Source organism: Dicentrarchus labrax, unplaced genomic scaffold (genome assembly GCF_905237075.1).
Source record: "Dicentrarchus labrax unplaced genomic scaffold, dlabrax2021, whole genome shotgun sequence".
NCBI lineage: Eukaryota > Metazoa > Chordata > Actinopteri > Moronidae > Dicentrarchus > Dicentrarchus labrax.
Window position 1 is genome coordinate 1647329 of NW_026136723.1, and position 15733 is coordinate 1663061.

The 15733-nt window shown below is 41.8% G+C and overlaps 1 protein-coding gene across 1 annotated transcript in view; it reads left to right on the forward strand.

Annotated features, from left to right (window-relative positions):
* The window catches only part of tmem65 (transmembrane protein 65), a 35977-nt gene that overhangs the window by 1534 nt on the left and 18710 nt on the right, over nt 1-15733 (forward strand). The gene's annotated exons all lie outside the window — the stretch shown is intronic.

Here is a 15733-nt window from a genome sequence, read left to right on the forward strand (position 1 = left end):
TAGCCTCAACATGAACGAAACCAGAGTGACTCATCGTAGGACTGAAATAGTCAAATCAGCTGCAGAATGAGGAGGAGAAAAGATCTGAGTAATGTCCTCAGAGCGTCTTCGGGAGGGGACTCTCCGATTCCTGCAAGGCCCTGGGACTTCAGGAAAACACCAAGTTTTTTCATTACGAGAATAAAGTCGTAATATTATGTGTCTGCTCATACTGTCGGCGCAGCCAGCAAAACTGTTTAACGGTGAAATGATCAATACGTTAGTTTACCTGTTGACTGTACGGTACGACTGAGACAAACTGATCTCGTCAGATCTTGATAACTCTAAGCTTTTTTCTCATTAAAACGACTTATTATTTTATTATTATTATTATTATTATTATTATTATTACATTATTCTTGTAATATTACGACTTTATTCTCGTAATTTCCAAAATTGTATGTATTTATTTATTTATTTATGTATTTTTCCTGTTAGTATGGCCCTAATACTCCGTCGTAGTAAATGAACAGTTTCAGACTTGAGAATGTTTCCTGCTTGGACTGTGTTAGTCCACAGACGTGTTGGATGTCACTTTCACTTCACACACTGCAGTACACGGAGCGCTGTCGGCTCACCAGGTGCTCTGCATCCTCAATGTGTCTCTCACGGTGCGTCTACTGTCCCCTCGTCTCTGCAGTATCCCACCGCCACCCTCCTCCTCCTCCTCCTCCTCCTCCTCCTCCTTGTCAATACGGTCAGATAATGCTGAAATGGGAAAATGTGTGCTGCCAAGATTTCAGAGAGTTTCAGTTGTGCCTTCAGAGCAGCTCCTCATCACTTTGTTGTGTAACACATTGTTCTCATTAGCGCACTTCACCCAATCTGCTTTTTTTGGGGGGCGTATTACATAAGATGGTGTGTAAGCTGATTTTTAGGAAATTGTTTCCCTTTTCTGGCTGCTAATCTTTCCGCCTACCATGCAACAGCCTTTTATTCAGCTTTTAATACACTAAAACGGATTCAGGGATTGTATTTGCAGCACTGCAGAACTGCTTTTTCTGTAGATTTGCAAAAAAAAACCAAACAAGAATCTGCCAGAGACCCAGCTTTGAGTCCACACCCAGTCACTGGCAAACATTTCTGTAGAGAGACTTTTGTGTAAGAGGTTTTATGTAGGTGTCTTCCACTGTCTCTGCACAGGTATAGGAGGTTTGACACAGCCCTGAAACCTGATTGATTCATTCAAAATCTTTATTCTTAAAGTATCTCCTCAAACCAGGACCATTCGATGGAAACAATCAGATGAAAAGACAACAGACATTTGGGCTGATGTTCTGTCTGTCGGCTGTGAAGGCTTGAGTAAGGCTCTCCTCCTCAGCAGTGCCGGTGAGCTGCTGTGGGAAGTGACAGATAACAATCCCAGGGAGTGTCCAGACTGTTTGAGCCCCCGGAAAGCTTTAAAGGTCACAGAAATGTGTTCATGTTTTATCCTGTAAAAACAGTTAATATTGAGTTTTGAGCTCCTCTTGAGAGAGTTTGACCCAAACAACTAATCTCCTCTCTCTATTAAAAGGTTGCTTCACACTTTCATTTAGTAAACTCATTTTCTTCATAGGCCTTCGTGATCCCTACATTTATTGTGATTGGAAGCTCAGGGAACAAATTAAAGAGGCAGTCGGATAATTATATTGTTGAGACTGTTTTTGTTGCTGTTCCTGTGGTTTCAAATGTGCAATTTCAACAATTTATTCTCAAGAAAATGCTAAATATGAATTTATACATTGCATAATTACACAATTGTTTAGTCTTCATCCTCCCTGGTCGCAGTCTTGGTGAGTCATGGGATGTTCAAAGCAGCTACAGGTTTAAAGAAACTTGAACACACACTGGGTATGTTTTCATGCACTCATGTAACCCAGTGATTGTCTGTTTCGTGCAGCAATAAAAAACGTTTTCTAATCAGCCTGATGGATTAAGTGCACTGTCTCACTGTCAGTTTTGTCAGAATCTGGGGGTGGTTTGCCTTTAAATGAGGTTTAAATGAGGCTTTCTGGAACCCAGGTGTTGACCAAGAACCTGTATCCAAGTTAATCCAGATGCTCTGAGATCGACTGCAGTCCAACTGTGGTACACTTCATGTGCAAGACACGATCCATACATTGTTAGTTGCAAAAACTGAGATAAAATCTCTCACTAATGCATGAGAAGAGAGTCACTTTGAAGCCAAACTCGCTGCCACACAATGTTTTCTGCAACATTAGTGGATGAGAAGCGTTTTACTTTTGCAGATTATGTGTGTGGTCACTCCGTCAGTTGTTGCTCAAAGACTTTGTGAATCAAAGTAGACAGAACCAGGTTATTGTTGTGCATGTCACCACTTTCTCCCATGTCCAACTTTCACTTGATTTCTCACAATAGTTGTGTTTACATACACACAAGAAACTTAGTCAAAAGTAAGTAAAACTATTTGGTAAAGTGTATTTTTAAGTGCAGTTCACTTTTATAATAAGCATGAGTTGGTCTTCACTAATAAGCAACTGTCTGGAAGCCCCTTTACTTTCACTACTAATGAGCTAAATGCCACTGAAGAACAGTTAGGGAATGGGAAGCGTTCACTGCAGAGCGGTGAAACATTTTCAGTCCAGTGAGTCGGTCTGACGGCGAGCTGAGCTGCACGCTCATTAAAACATCTACATTTTAAGACATTTAGCTGACGCTTTACCTCGAGGCTCATTATGACCTTAAAGTAGAGAGAATGTGAGATTGTATGACATGTTGTAAAGGGCTTTGTCACAGCACATATTTTGACTCGTCAAGCCCAGGTGTAATGTTAATAAAGACTGTGTTCTTTAGACTGTGGTATTTATGCAGGCTGACTCACTGGCATGGTGACATTCCTAACTGGATTGGACTCTCCGTTATTGTGAGCAATTCCTGTACAGAAATGCCAAAGATATGTTTGAGGTAGTTTATAAACTGTGGGTCGTCCACTAATCAGAAGGTTGGTGGTTCGAGCCCCGGCTCCTCCCGCTGCATGTCAACGTGTCCTTGTGCTCCGAATGCTGTGTATGAATGTGTATGGATGACTTGGTTTCTGTTAGTGATGCCCTCTACCATCAGTGTGTGAATGTGTGACTGTGGCATGTAATCTAAAGTGCTTTTTGTGGTCAGAAGACTAGAAAAGTGTTATATAAGTCGAATGCATTTACATTCTTTTTCGGAGCATCCTTACTTTTAGTTTGTTGCATTGAATCCGATGCATCCTGGAAAACTGGGCCTCGTCATGCTGCACAAGAAATGACATGAATGGAGACTCACTGACACCAACAATGAGCATAATGAGTTCAGATCCAACAGAGAGGTGAACATAATATACCTGAGAGGAGGTTAGATTAAACAACAGCAGCTTAATCACATTGAGAGTGTATCATTAACACTCCCCTGTCAACACTCGGTAAGTTCTCAGAAATCCTGTAAGACAGCAGCATTGAGCGCTGACAGTTTGTTTACTCGCCACAGTAATTTGTCTAAAATGTCACGCTGCTAAATACATTGTTCTCACTAATGATGCTCCAGAGATCTGCTTGGTTTTCGTATAATTGAATCGGGTATTGATGCTGTCGTCATGTTGTGACAAGTGAGAAGGAGGGTGGATTAAGATCTCCAGTTAGTAAAAAAACCACCAGGGAAGATGTATTTGTGACTGGCATTCATACATCCATCCTGTCTTCTCTTGGAAAGACTGTTTCATGTGTCTGATGGAGGAAGCAGATGTAATGTGACACATTTAAAAGTCTCCTGTCACACTGTTCAACCTGCATTAGTTTAACACAAAGATTAGTCTATTAAGAAGTCTAAGATGATCAGACGACAGTTGTTGCTATTGGAGTTCCTATGAGCAAGGCACTGGAGCCTCTGTTGCTACAAGCTGAGCTGCTCATTGGCTGAAGCTCAGTGATGTCGATAGGTCTGCCCCCCCGTCAGTCGAGAAGTTTGTCAGTCTAGTCTCTGTACATTTGTTTTTTAGCTGCGTCATTGTGCAAGCGCGACTGCGTGGTAAGCTGTAAACGTTAGAAACCGAACCACAAAATGACCACAAATGACAAAACTAACAGAGAGAGGAGGAGAAGAGCGATAGTCAGTGGAGAGCAGCATGACTGTGGATAGCAGGGCGGCGATGGTATAACCTCCTCTACGCCCCGTGGTGAACTACTTTTATTTTATCTCTGTGGAAACCATTATCTTTACTTCACAGATGATGAAGAAAGGGTTTAAAACGTAGCCGCGTTTCCACCACAGGAGTTGCTGAAAACGAGGAATGAAACGTCAAATCTTGGTATTTAACAGCCAAATCCGATTTGACTGACAAAATTCTGAGTCTGGTACCGCCCTAGATGTCAACATAATTGAAACCCACAAGATTCGTTAACAAATGCTTTAATTTCTAAATTCTAATACACGATTGTCAATGTATCACATCCTCAATTTTCTATCACTGCACAATTGATACAGTCAGATAAATCTAAACTCCCTTTTTATTTAGAAACCGTCCTCAAAAATCAGACTTCTATATAGATTACTCCCAAAAACATTTGAGAAAGAAAAACTTGAGAAACACTTTGTTTCCCTCCGTTAACGCAGCCTAATAAGCTCAGACATGTTTGTCACCTGGCTGTGATGTGGCTTTTAAGAAGAGAAGGTGTCGAGTAACTATTGGCTGCAACTCCATCACTATTTCCATGTTCTTTGAAGCATGGAAAGTGATTTTAAATGAGCTTCATGAGCCCACTTGGCAATGCGAACCCTTCAGTGCATAAAGAACTTCACAAGCTTTCTCTGACTCACTTGTCACTGTAATGTGCGGCTAAATTAGCAGGAAATGCACCAATACCTTAAGAAAGATGACGGATGTAAAACTGGTATTCATAGGTCTTCTCCTGTCCCCGTCGGACAAGATGTCCCACTGAGTCCAATTAAAATGCGCTACAAAAGTGTGACTCTGCAGTTACTCGTGTGGCAGTTTGACTGAAAAGTAAATAGCTGTAATGTAGATAAAGCTTTTTAAGAATGTTAGTTGTTTTACATTTTGCTGATAAGACTAAATTAGTTCCCCAAATAATGGTAGCTAACGCTGCAAAGTGGGACTGTGCCACATACTGTAAATCAATGACCTAATACAGGCTGTTTGTCATAATTATCTGGAATCACCAGACTGAAAGATAAGTATTGGATTCTGAAATTGAAAACGTGGCCTTCCAGAAATGAAATCCTTAAACCCACCAGCCTGCAGCTCCAGTGTGTCCCTCCACACCAGCACATGTTAATGCAGCCGGATGTGTGAGGACAGCTCTGGGTTTGTGTTGCTGTACGTAAGACTTTTAGATATTTAGCCAAAGCTCAGTGGACATGTACTGTATAGAGTCCGGGGGGGGTTCTATAATTTTAGCAAATCTAAACCCAAGTTTAGCTGTTGACATTGTTTTGCAATGAACCAAAGCTGCAAATACTGCTCTGTTGTTGCTAGGGCTGGGTATTGTTAAGAACCTCCAAGAAACGATTCAATTTCGAGTCGATATTGATTTGAAATGCTACGATATCGATTCAGTAATAATAACTTCCGTCATGTGTTTGTGTGTTGGTATGGCGTATTGTGGTTCCAGTGTGTATGCCATCTTCTTAAAACCCCTGTTTTCCACGACACTGTACGCTCGTAGGTCCTCACATATGAAGAAGGCCACAGACTCCGTTATCTTCTGTGCGCGGGCAGAGTTTGGCGGCGGTTTGCGAAGGAAGGATCTGTCGAGTTGTGTCTGTTTTGAATCCACAGGTTTAGCCGCAGGTTGCTGCAGAGCATCTGCATGGTGTCGGCCTAAGTGGTTGCGCAGATTTGTTGTGTTATTGCAGTATTTTAGTACTGCCTGGCACAGCTTACACACTACCTTACTTTGGTCTATTTCCAAACAAGATAAAATGTATTGCAATGCATTGATGAATCGATATTTTTACCCACCCCTAGTTGTCGCTGTTTGTTGGCTGAGAAGGCAGAATGTTTGAAGTTGCAGCCATATGCATATACACATTGAACAGATGGGTGTGTGTAACTTTACAATCATATTATTATTAACACTCTGTCGGTCACGTCGACCTAAAGAGACACGCGGTCCACTTGTGGTTGTAGAGTGATGTTTCAGAGAGCACATTAACCAGAAAGCAGCCAGAATTGTTGTTTTTTCTGTTACTGGATGAACCTCTGTTAACTCTGGTTCTGTTTGTCTTTTTAACTTCTAAAGATGACGTAAGCACCGGCTAAAAATGAGAAACCTGCAGTCTAAATTATTTCTACATCACCCAGGGGAGAGGAAGGTTTGATAAGAGACTCCTCAGCTTCGGAGCTCATCAGATCTACCAGTGTTTTGATAACTGGGAACCGGATCAGAAATGGAGCTGGTGGTCGAAACCCAGCTCTGATGCTGTCGTTTTTATATATTTAATGGATGGATTGAAAGTTTGAAGGACGAGTTTCTCATTATCGGTTCAGTGTGTCTAAACAATGGGCAGATGGTGCGTTTTTAAAAAAAACAAAAGGAAGCTCCTAAAATGTGCAGTTTGCCAAAAGATAGCAAGAAGATTAAAATGGTCTTATTCCACATAAGATTTTGTGGCATCATCTTGCATAATTGTTATTCAGCACACTGCGATAGGTTGAAGTTAATTTGGATACTAAAGGGGCGAAGGACAGGGGGTTGTGATGTGACATTTTCCTCATGTTAATGCAGTGCTGCTATTTATAATGAATCCTCTGTATGTGGTGCAGCTCACTGCCTACCTGATGGATTGAAGTTCCCTCTGAATACTTCTCTGTAGCTTATAATTAACCACCGACTGCTGAACTTGTGACACACCCAGTGCATACAGTTGAGCCTGCAGGTGGGTGACACTTTAGCTGTTTAACTGTGCACTTCAGCCCTTTTTTATCTTCACCGAATGTCTCTCTGGCTTTCACTAGTGCTGTAGCTGGATCAAAAATACTCAACTGTTAAAGTTCTGCTAGGTCCAGATTCTGCTGCTGTAATTGTTGGACTTGGCTTGAGGAGTGTGACACAGAGGGTGAGGGGACATAAGAGAGACTGTCTGTTATACACTGAGCAGTGGTGGATCAGGGACATAGAGCTGGTAGTCTGAGAGAACCGGCCGGGAGAAGCTACCGTCAGACTCTGTGTCTCTGCTGGAGTCTGGAGACAGAGACAGAGAGAGTCTCTGTGTGGGTACCTGTGTTGTAGCTGAGCTAGTGGCTCTACGATGAGAGGCTCTCCCGCTGTGTGTGTGTCTGTGGGGGAGTGCCAGTACATAGTCATAGCTTATTGTGGTTAACGTTGCTGTTCAGTAGCCCAAAATATCTTGTTAAGTACTGAATACAGCACAGTTACTGGCAGTTTACTTACTAACAATAACAGCAGCCTGGGATGTTGGAGCCAATCAAAGTATGTTTGAACTGATCAGTATCGGCTATATTGAGCTATATTGAGGCCAAGCTGATCCTTTCTGTGGATCGGCTGTCACACAGGTGTTTTTAGTTGTGAAGCTGTCATGCACAGTGCAGCCATTGTGGACTGTGTCCGCTCAGAGGAGAGACAGACAGTGGTGGAGAGTTTACCACTCACCAGTCAACTGCGGTGCAACAAAAGCCTTGCGAATAAGAGTAATTCATTAACGTAATCTGCGCAAAAGATCTACAGACAGTAAATAAACAGTCCCTATAATACAGTTCATTCAGGTAACGCAGACAAACGCTGCACCGAAGCAACAAACACTGCAGGACACTTTTATAGGGAGAGAGAAATTCCCTCGAGACAGCAACAAGGCCAAAAGAGATTACACAGAGGGTTTGTTAGGCTGTTTTATAGCCTACTTTGTTAAAAAAAACAACGACAAAAAAACTAAAGAACAGCTTGGATGCAGGCGTTTTTTTTCCTTAATGTGATGCAGAGCTATTCACAAGTATCGGGTCGGGACTCGTTATTGGCAGCTACTCCGTATTAAATGACTCAGAGTGGGGCATCCCTACCAGCAGCTGTGTGTGAAAGGCACAGGCTGGGTGTGTTTCACTGTTTATACTGGACACAGGGGTCCACGTAGGCAACAGGCCTCGGAGTCTTACCTATTACAGCACAGTAAGGGAGGTGTGAGAGAACATGCTTGAATTTAATTTGTCTGCCTAACTTAAGTAATAATAAATGTACCTGTGGGGCTGGGGCTGGAGTTGAACTTGGGACCACTTAAGTCGTGTGCTAGTTAAGAATAGGACTAGACCGATGCATGTGGTTTTTATATGATAGTATAAGAAATGATGTAACGTGATGGCAGCCACTGTGCAGATATAATAATCACTCTGTGGACTGGATGTTCGGTGGTTGCAGAGAACAGGATTAAAAGGTGCTGAATGTTTTCTTTCTTCAGATTGAGTGCTGCAGGGTGGCTTATTCTTTTTATTCTTCATTTCCTACAAGCGACAATAATAGACGGCTGAAATTAATTCAGACAAATCTACAGGGAATGAATTAGTGGGAATAGGAATCGTCCCTGTGCTGTAGCTAACACGGGGGCCTTTTTGTGTTTGTTTGCATACAGATCGTGTCGAGTGCAGCTGTAGGTTTTGTCATTACAACTACCTCCTGTCAGACAGACAGGAACTGGGTGAAGCAGGTGCTGATAAACAATGTCAATTCAATTTAGTTTATTTCTGTGGCGCCAGATCGTATCAGAAGTTATCTCAAGGCACTTTTCATACCAGCAGGTCTCTTTTATAATATTGTCAGTTTATGAACTTGCTAACTGTGATTTTATTTACTCTGCTAGAACTGCAGGCTACAAATAAATAAAAACAGAAGTAAAACATTATTTACTAATAAATCAAGGCTCTATAGATTCTGTCAAACCTCCACCATAGAGGGCTTTTCATAGCCTCATTTCTCTAATGAGGCTGTAGTGGAGCGTTCATTGCCCCTGCACTGTCAGCGTAGAGAATCAGACAGGTGCATTCTCCACTTATCTATTATACCAAAAGTAAATCCTGCTGCCACACACAGCAGTGTGTGCTTTCAGCCATCCACTCAGTACAGTCCTTGCAGTGTGGCAAACACACCTCAGGAACTTCAGTCTTGTCAATCTCACCAAGTGTTGTGGAAGTGAGGTTGAGGGCTGCTGGGAACGGAGCGGTTATTTCCTCTGAGACTCGAGACAGATGAACAATCTGTTGAGGAAGTGCTTTGAGGCACTCAGCAGCAACCTGGGAAGTTTGAGTAAGATTGAAGGGAGGTGCTGTTTGACTGGCACATAAATTAGACCTTAATTTCAAAACTTGAGCTGCCTCCTTAAATCGGTGGCAGAGCCTGCCAGGTCGACAGCAGCGTGATATCGCTTTCAGCTGAGCCGAAAGTGCTGCCTCATGCTGGGAGATTGAGATGAATCCTCTCCGCATCTCAAGGCTGACAATTACATAAACAATGAAAGAGAGAGAGAGTGGGATGGAGGGTGAAGAAGTACAGAAAGAGAGAGCTATGGCAAGACCCAACCTGCTGCTGAAAAGCAAAACTCAGTACTGTGAATAAATACTTTACACTTTTCACACATGAAATTGGACTGGGATCCTGTTAAGTAATCACATTTTACGAATACCTTTAAATTACACATTTTTGATGTTCAGTGTATTTTCCTTCAGTAATTATCTCTCTGTATATTAGTTTTTAGGAGGAATTCACAGCAGCGTTTCGTTTCCCTGATAATAGCCTCACTGTTGTCACTCTCTTTACTCTGTTAAAGGACCAGTGTGTAGAATTTAATGGCACCTAGCGGTGTAGTTACAGATTGCAAAGCCCTCGCTTCACCCCAAGCACAAAGGAGAAACTACGGTGGAAGCGAAATGTGCAACCAGCCATTTCTGGAAACACTGTTTGGGCTTGTCTGTTCTCTGTAAAAGGCTCATTCTACAGTAACAAAAACACAATCATTCTTATTTTCAGGTGATTATACACTAATGAAAACCGAGTTATGAATATTGTATCACACTAGACCTTTAAGGTAGCATTAATGCTAACTACAGTTGTCATTTTGGCAGTTTTTCCCTCAGCTGATCATTTTTGCTTTTTTCAAGGAGGTAGCTGAACAAGAAGGCTCTGCAGCAGTTATCTGTTAATGAGTGGCAGCAGACGACAACCCGTCAACAAGGTGATGAACTATTTTGTGGAAAAGGTCTCACGCAGTGCAGTCAGTTTGTGGTTGTTATTTGTTTTTGCTTTAAATGAAAATTCTAAATGAAATGACATAAATACATAACATACATTAGGTTGTGAATGAATACTCTATCTGCAGCAGAGGATATGACTGAGGAGATATCTTGTATAAAGTATTGACCCACTCTGAGACCTAAACTATATCTGTTGAGTGTAAAGTTAGATAATATTTTGTTATAGGTGTGTATACCGCCAACTTGTCAACTTTCAATTGTTGTTTTCCGTCTCCATCACCCTGTTTTTGCTGCAAGACCCCGCAGCCAGTACACTGTGCTAGTTTTATATATAGCTATGGAGTTTGAAAACACCTTGACGTCTTCAGAGATTTTTGTTTGGCTCTGTTATGTGAGCCTCGTAGCCTGTGATTCCACTGAGCCATGTGTCGTTTCAAATCGTTTAGGGCTGTCAGGCAGGAAGTCCACAGCAGAGCTAAACTCTGCCCGAGGTGTCTGCTTTGTGTTTGAAGAAAAGAAAAGAAAAGAAAAGAGAAGTCTGAATGCCACATTTTTTGACAACAGCTTAACTTCTGGAAGTATCAAGACTCCATGTCCTTTGGTTGTTTGCAGCCCTGTTCGCCTGTCCTCCAGTTACACAGCAGAGCTACGCTATCTTTGTGTTCTGCCTGTTGTCTGATTGCCTCCTCAGCAGGGACCTGTTATGTCCTAAGAGCCTGATACCCAAATAAAAAATAAAATGGAAATGTCAGCGTTCTTTCACAGGTCTGAGGAGTTTGGAAAGTAGACTGTAAAAGCTCCAGGTCTTTAAAGGGTTGAAATAGGAAAAAATAACCTGCAGCAGCACAGACTGTATTATAGGTTATAGGTTTGAGATCTGCCCAGACTGCTGTATGTGTCAGCAACTCTTCACCTGCTCAATTCACTTCTGAAAAACTAACAAAATAGGTGTAAGCAATGCCCCCAAACTTAGAGTCAGACAAACTTCCACCATGATACAGTTTGTTCCCTGGAAGGCTTTTATTGTCAAGCTGCTGGATGACTTTTGGACACCATACTGGCACTCTTGAGGAAATATAGCGCCATGGTCTGGAAAGTAAGTCTGCACACGTTTTCATTAATTTCTCCTAACTAATAAACCAGCTCATGAGAGTGTGAGAGAGATGTGTTTATGTCTGGACACAGCGCTGTGCAGCTGCATGTTGTTTCAGATGCCATCTGCTCTGAGAAGACCAGGTTTTAGTGATAGATCCCTTAACTTTGAAGATCTATTACTGCTTAGTGATTTTTAATGCTATGAGGAAGGTTTTTACAACCTTGTAAAGTTATCACTGTGACGATAATTTTATCTTGTCACAACAATCACCTAACCTTGTAACGCAGCCAGACTCACAAGATGCTGTGAGAATCTATCTTGCCAAGCTTCAACCTGTGGGCCACAGTGGTTCGGATCAGTTGGCGTCCTTTGAAGACCTACTGGCAGCTACGGCATGAGCTAAGGGCGTGGTTTAATACCAGGTGTGTGTGATGATGTGTGAGAGAGCGATTGCTAAAGAGGTTAGTGTAGATGCTGCTAGCATCAGTTATGTCAGAACTAGAGAGTATTAGCAAAAGAGTACAGCAAAGAATTGGTGGAATGGAAAATGGAAAAGATGTTTTTGCTCTTCTGACGATTGACTTCGATAAGAGTTATAACGTTGATCTGACTGGTTGACGTTCACAGATGATGGACGGTGAGAGACAGATGGTTCATCCAATCACCTGCAGAGTGTTTTTTTTTTTTTGTCCTGCCCCATTTTCCAACAACAGCTTCCTAGATGGTTCTAAGTAACAAACCATCTGGCACAGTCAGGTTAACAATCAAGGTACACGGCAGAAATTTGTCATCAACGTTACAAAGTACTCTACAAGGAATGATGACAAATGACACTGCACTGTAACAAAAATTGAACTTTTTCCCCTGGACAACCCTGTTTGTTTTTCTGGAGCTCTGTGTGTCTGCAGCAGAGGGAGAGGGAGGGAGGGGGAGAGAGAGAGAGAGAGAGAGCACTAGGTGATGCATATCTCCACTGGAGATATGATTCATAATTAATAATGTTTGTAGTGTGTGTGATGCAATGCAGTGCCTGTATTTTTGTGAAACTAAGCTATAATGGAAACGTAGCTGCTGTAAGATGATCAGGCAGCAACACAAGCCGCCTTAATTCTAATGTACAGGAAGTATATTTATGACACCCAAAAGGTGAGATCAGATTGTAGCTGTATAAATGAAAAGCTTCTACATAATATGGCTAAAAGTATTTAGACAGTGCCCACTGTGCTGAGCCACTGTGCTGACCCAGTGTGCAGTGTGGAGACTCCAGTTGTAGCCCAGTGCCTTGGTCAGAGGCTTTTTATTAACCTAACATAAATGTTTTAATGTAACAATGCCCCAACGCACAAAGCCAGTCTTTAAACATTTGGTTGAGCAGAGACTGAGGTCTTTCTCTCAGCTTTCATTGTTAAAACTTGGTTGTAGAGAGTTAGAAAAAGGGTGGTGACATGTGGGAGTCGTGTGCTTCTAAACACTGTCGTACCATATGATGTTGCTCAGGACACCCATAATCAATGCTCTCTGTGTCACAAAGTGATTCGCTATATCTTCAGTTTGTTTCACTATGGAGGAGAATGAGGCCAGAGCATTGGTTCAGATAAGGCGTGTGCTTGAAGGCGTTATCACAGGACTATAAAGAAATGGTTTTCCCAGTTTGATGTGGAGGAAGTTGACAGAGGGAGCTGGATGGATGTCTTAAATCTGGTACAAAGCTGAAACCTGAAGAGTGGAGGCTGATATGGATTAATGACCACGGTCGTCAACAATCACACGATTGGTTGTCCACATACTTTTGGCCATATGTTGTTAATTTGATTTCTTATGGCAGTTTGGTGGAAATGATCCATTTTATAGGCTGGATAATAATCTTAAGTTTGTTTTAATAAATGTAAAATGGATTCCATGGAGGCATCACCCTCAGTCAGTTACAGTTATAATGGTGACTTGTAGTCAGCACAGCCTAATTTTCAGTGATGGATTTAATCAGACTTAGTCATATTTCAGTGTCAACATTCATCACACTGAACTCCTCTAAACTGAATATGTCTGGAGGTTTGATGTAGAAAGTGTGTGTGTAAACTAATTAGAAGACAGCAGAGTGAAAACAGTGAGTATTCTCTAAAACTGCCAATTATTTTTGCTCCTCATGAAGGTTTGGCATCCAGAGTTTTTAATATGAAGAAATGTCCAAGTGATGGTTGGGGAGCTGCCAGGTTGGCGGGTAGAGGAAGCGAAACATTTGGCCGGCGGTCGGTGTTAATTTCCCTTCCTGTGTGTGTGTGTGTGTGTGTGTGTGTGTGTGTGTGTGTGTGTGTGTGTGTGTGTGTGTGTGTGTGTGTGTGTGTGTGTGTGTGTGACATGACAGCCTGTGCAGCCTGGATACCCACAGGACAGTCTGTCTTCTGCCCATCTCCCATTTCTCGTCAATTAAAGCAGAAACAGCTGTTTACACACTAATAAATATGATGATGGAGCAGACTTGGATTGAAAATATCTCTCAAAAGTAAATATGTCCAACCCTAATATATCCCACCCATTGACAGGGGCCGTGATAACCAGATAATCAGTGTTATTCACTGTCAGTGCTCACAGTGTTATGGCTGATCAGTATATAGGTCAGACAGCAGAACAATCATGAACTACTTCAAATTTTATAGGGACGCACAACATGGAGTCATGGAAATCTTTGAATCATTTTCAGTCGACACAGAGTTAATGTTTTGTCATGTTGATTGAAGAAATATGCAGATGTTGTCATAGTTTTTATTTCTGTCCACTATCATTTTTGTTTTCCTGTTGTCATTTTTAGCTTTATATTGGCTTTTATATTTTTGGGTCCCATTTTTAAAGATTCACGTGGACCAATGGACTCGGTGCCACAGACAGGGTTGACTATAACAGAAGTATTGTAAGTCTTATCCTTTTAATCCTGCGTACAAAGCTCTGATTGGTCGGTTGCTTTTCCAGTTAGCAAAGTGACCATCATTGAGCACATGGCTAGGCCCCACTTAAATCCCTGAGAACGAGTGATGTGGTTCAGAAGTCAGGATATGGGTTTAAAAGTTTGCATTCTGCCAAAGTTTAATATAATTCAGGACACACAGATCCTCCTGATAATTTCCTATATTTATACAATGTTCCTCGTCTTTGTAAGCTCTTCAGCAGGCATAAGAATGAATGTACACGAGGGGAGCACACTGTTCCAGTCATCTTATTGGTTACCAGATCTTAATTACTTACAACAAATGCCTGATATATTGCAGCAAGGAGATATGAGGGTGATTCATGCATTAATTACAAGACCGTTGGGTATTTTCATTCATTTGGGCTGAATAAATATGAAATAATAGGTTGTTTCTGTTCAAATGTGACAATAAGTAGTCGTTGAAGGAATACAGTATCTACTGCTGTGTGCATTAGGAATCAGGAGTTGAGGGGGAGCATGTTTCTCTTCTTTTCACTTGAAGCAGTTGGCACATCTTACTGGGAGGTTTCCAAGGGCACGGACCCACCTTCTGCCAAAACACTGCAAGAGCACAAAAGATCCTCTAAAAGGCAAATGTCAAAATAAATGTCATGTTTTCCACATTTGACTAGATGTAATTAGTACTTAAATCCTTCAGTGCTTCAGACTAGTGTCGTATTAAATAATAAATCCAGACAGAAACCGATTTTCACCTTTTGGCATCACAGTGCAATTCAAAATATCTAAATCAGCTAAAGTATTGATTTCTTTAGGAACATTTCCTTTATAATCTCAGAGAAGCCTCCGGCTGTGAACTGTTGTTGGTGTGTGTTGCTCAGGTGTGCAGTGTGTTGCAGGAAGCAGTTCCACTCTGTTAATCAGCAGTCTGACAGCAGACAGATGATGCAGCATCTGCTGATATCTAATTCTATATAAACACAAACAAACACACACAGTCAGCTTTTGTTTGATTTAATGGCACACTGACGTATGAACTGTCTGCTGTCATTAGGTTCTTTATGAGATATTCTGCAGACTGAGGTACACTGAGAGCTACAACTCTTCACCATTTACTCATCTGACTCCAAATCTGCTGCTATCGGCAGATTGTGCAGTGATATTAATTCTTTGCCTGCGTCAGTCGGACCTATTTCTGTACACGTTTTCCCAGGAGTCAGGCTGTTTGTACTCACACCGCAGTCATTAGGAAGTCAAAATCAGAAGGGGTGAAAATGGGTTATTCCCAGCGCGTGTCCTGATATTTTCAGCAGCGCATTTGAAATGAATATTCTTCTCTCAACAAGAAGAAAAGTCAACAGCCACTCCAGCGGCCCTGTGAGGCTCTACCGCTCATTAGTGACAAGGTTGCGCTTACATCCTCGCCACTAGTAGGGAAAGTTTGGTGTGAGAGGTGCCAGGGGAAAGGATTATCCAAGTACAGTGCCCATTT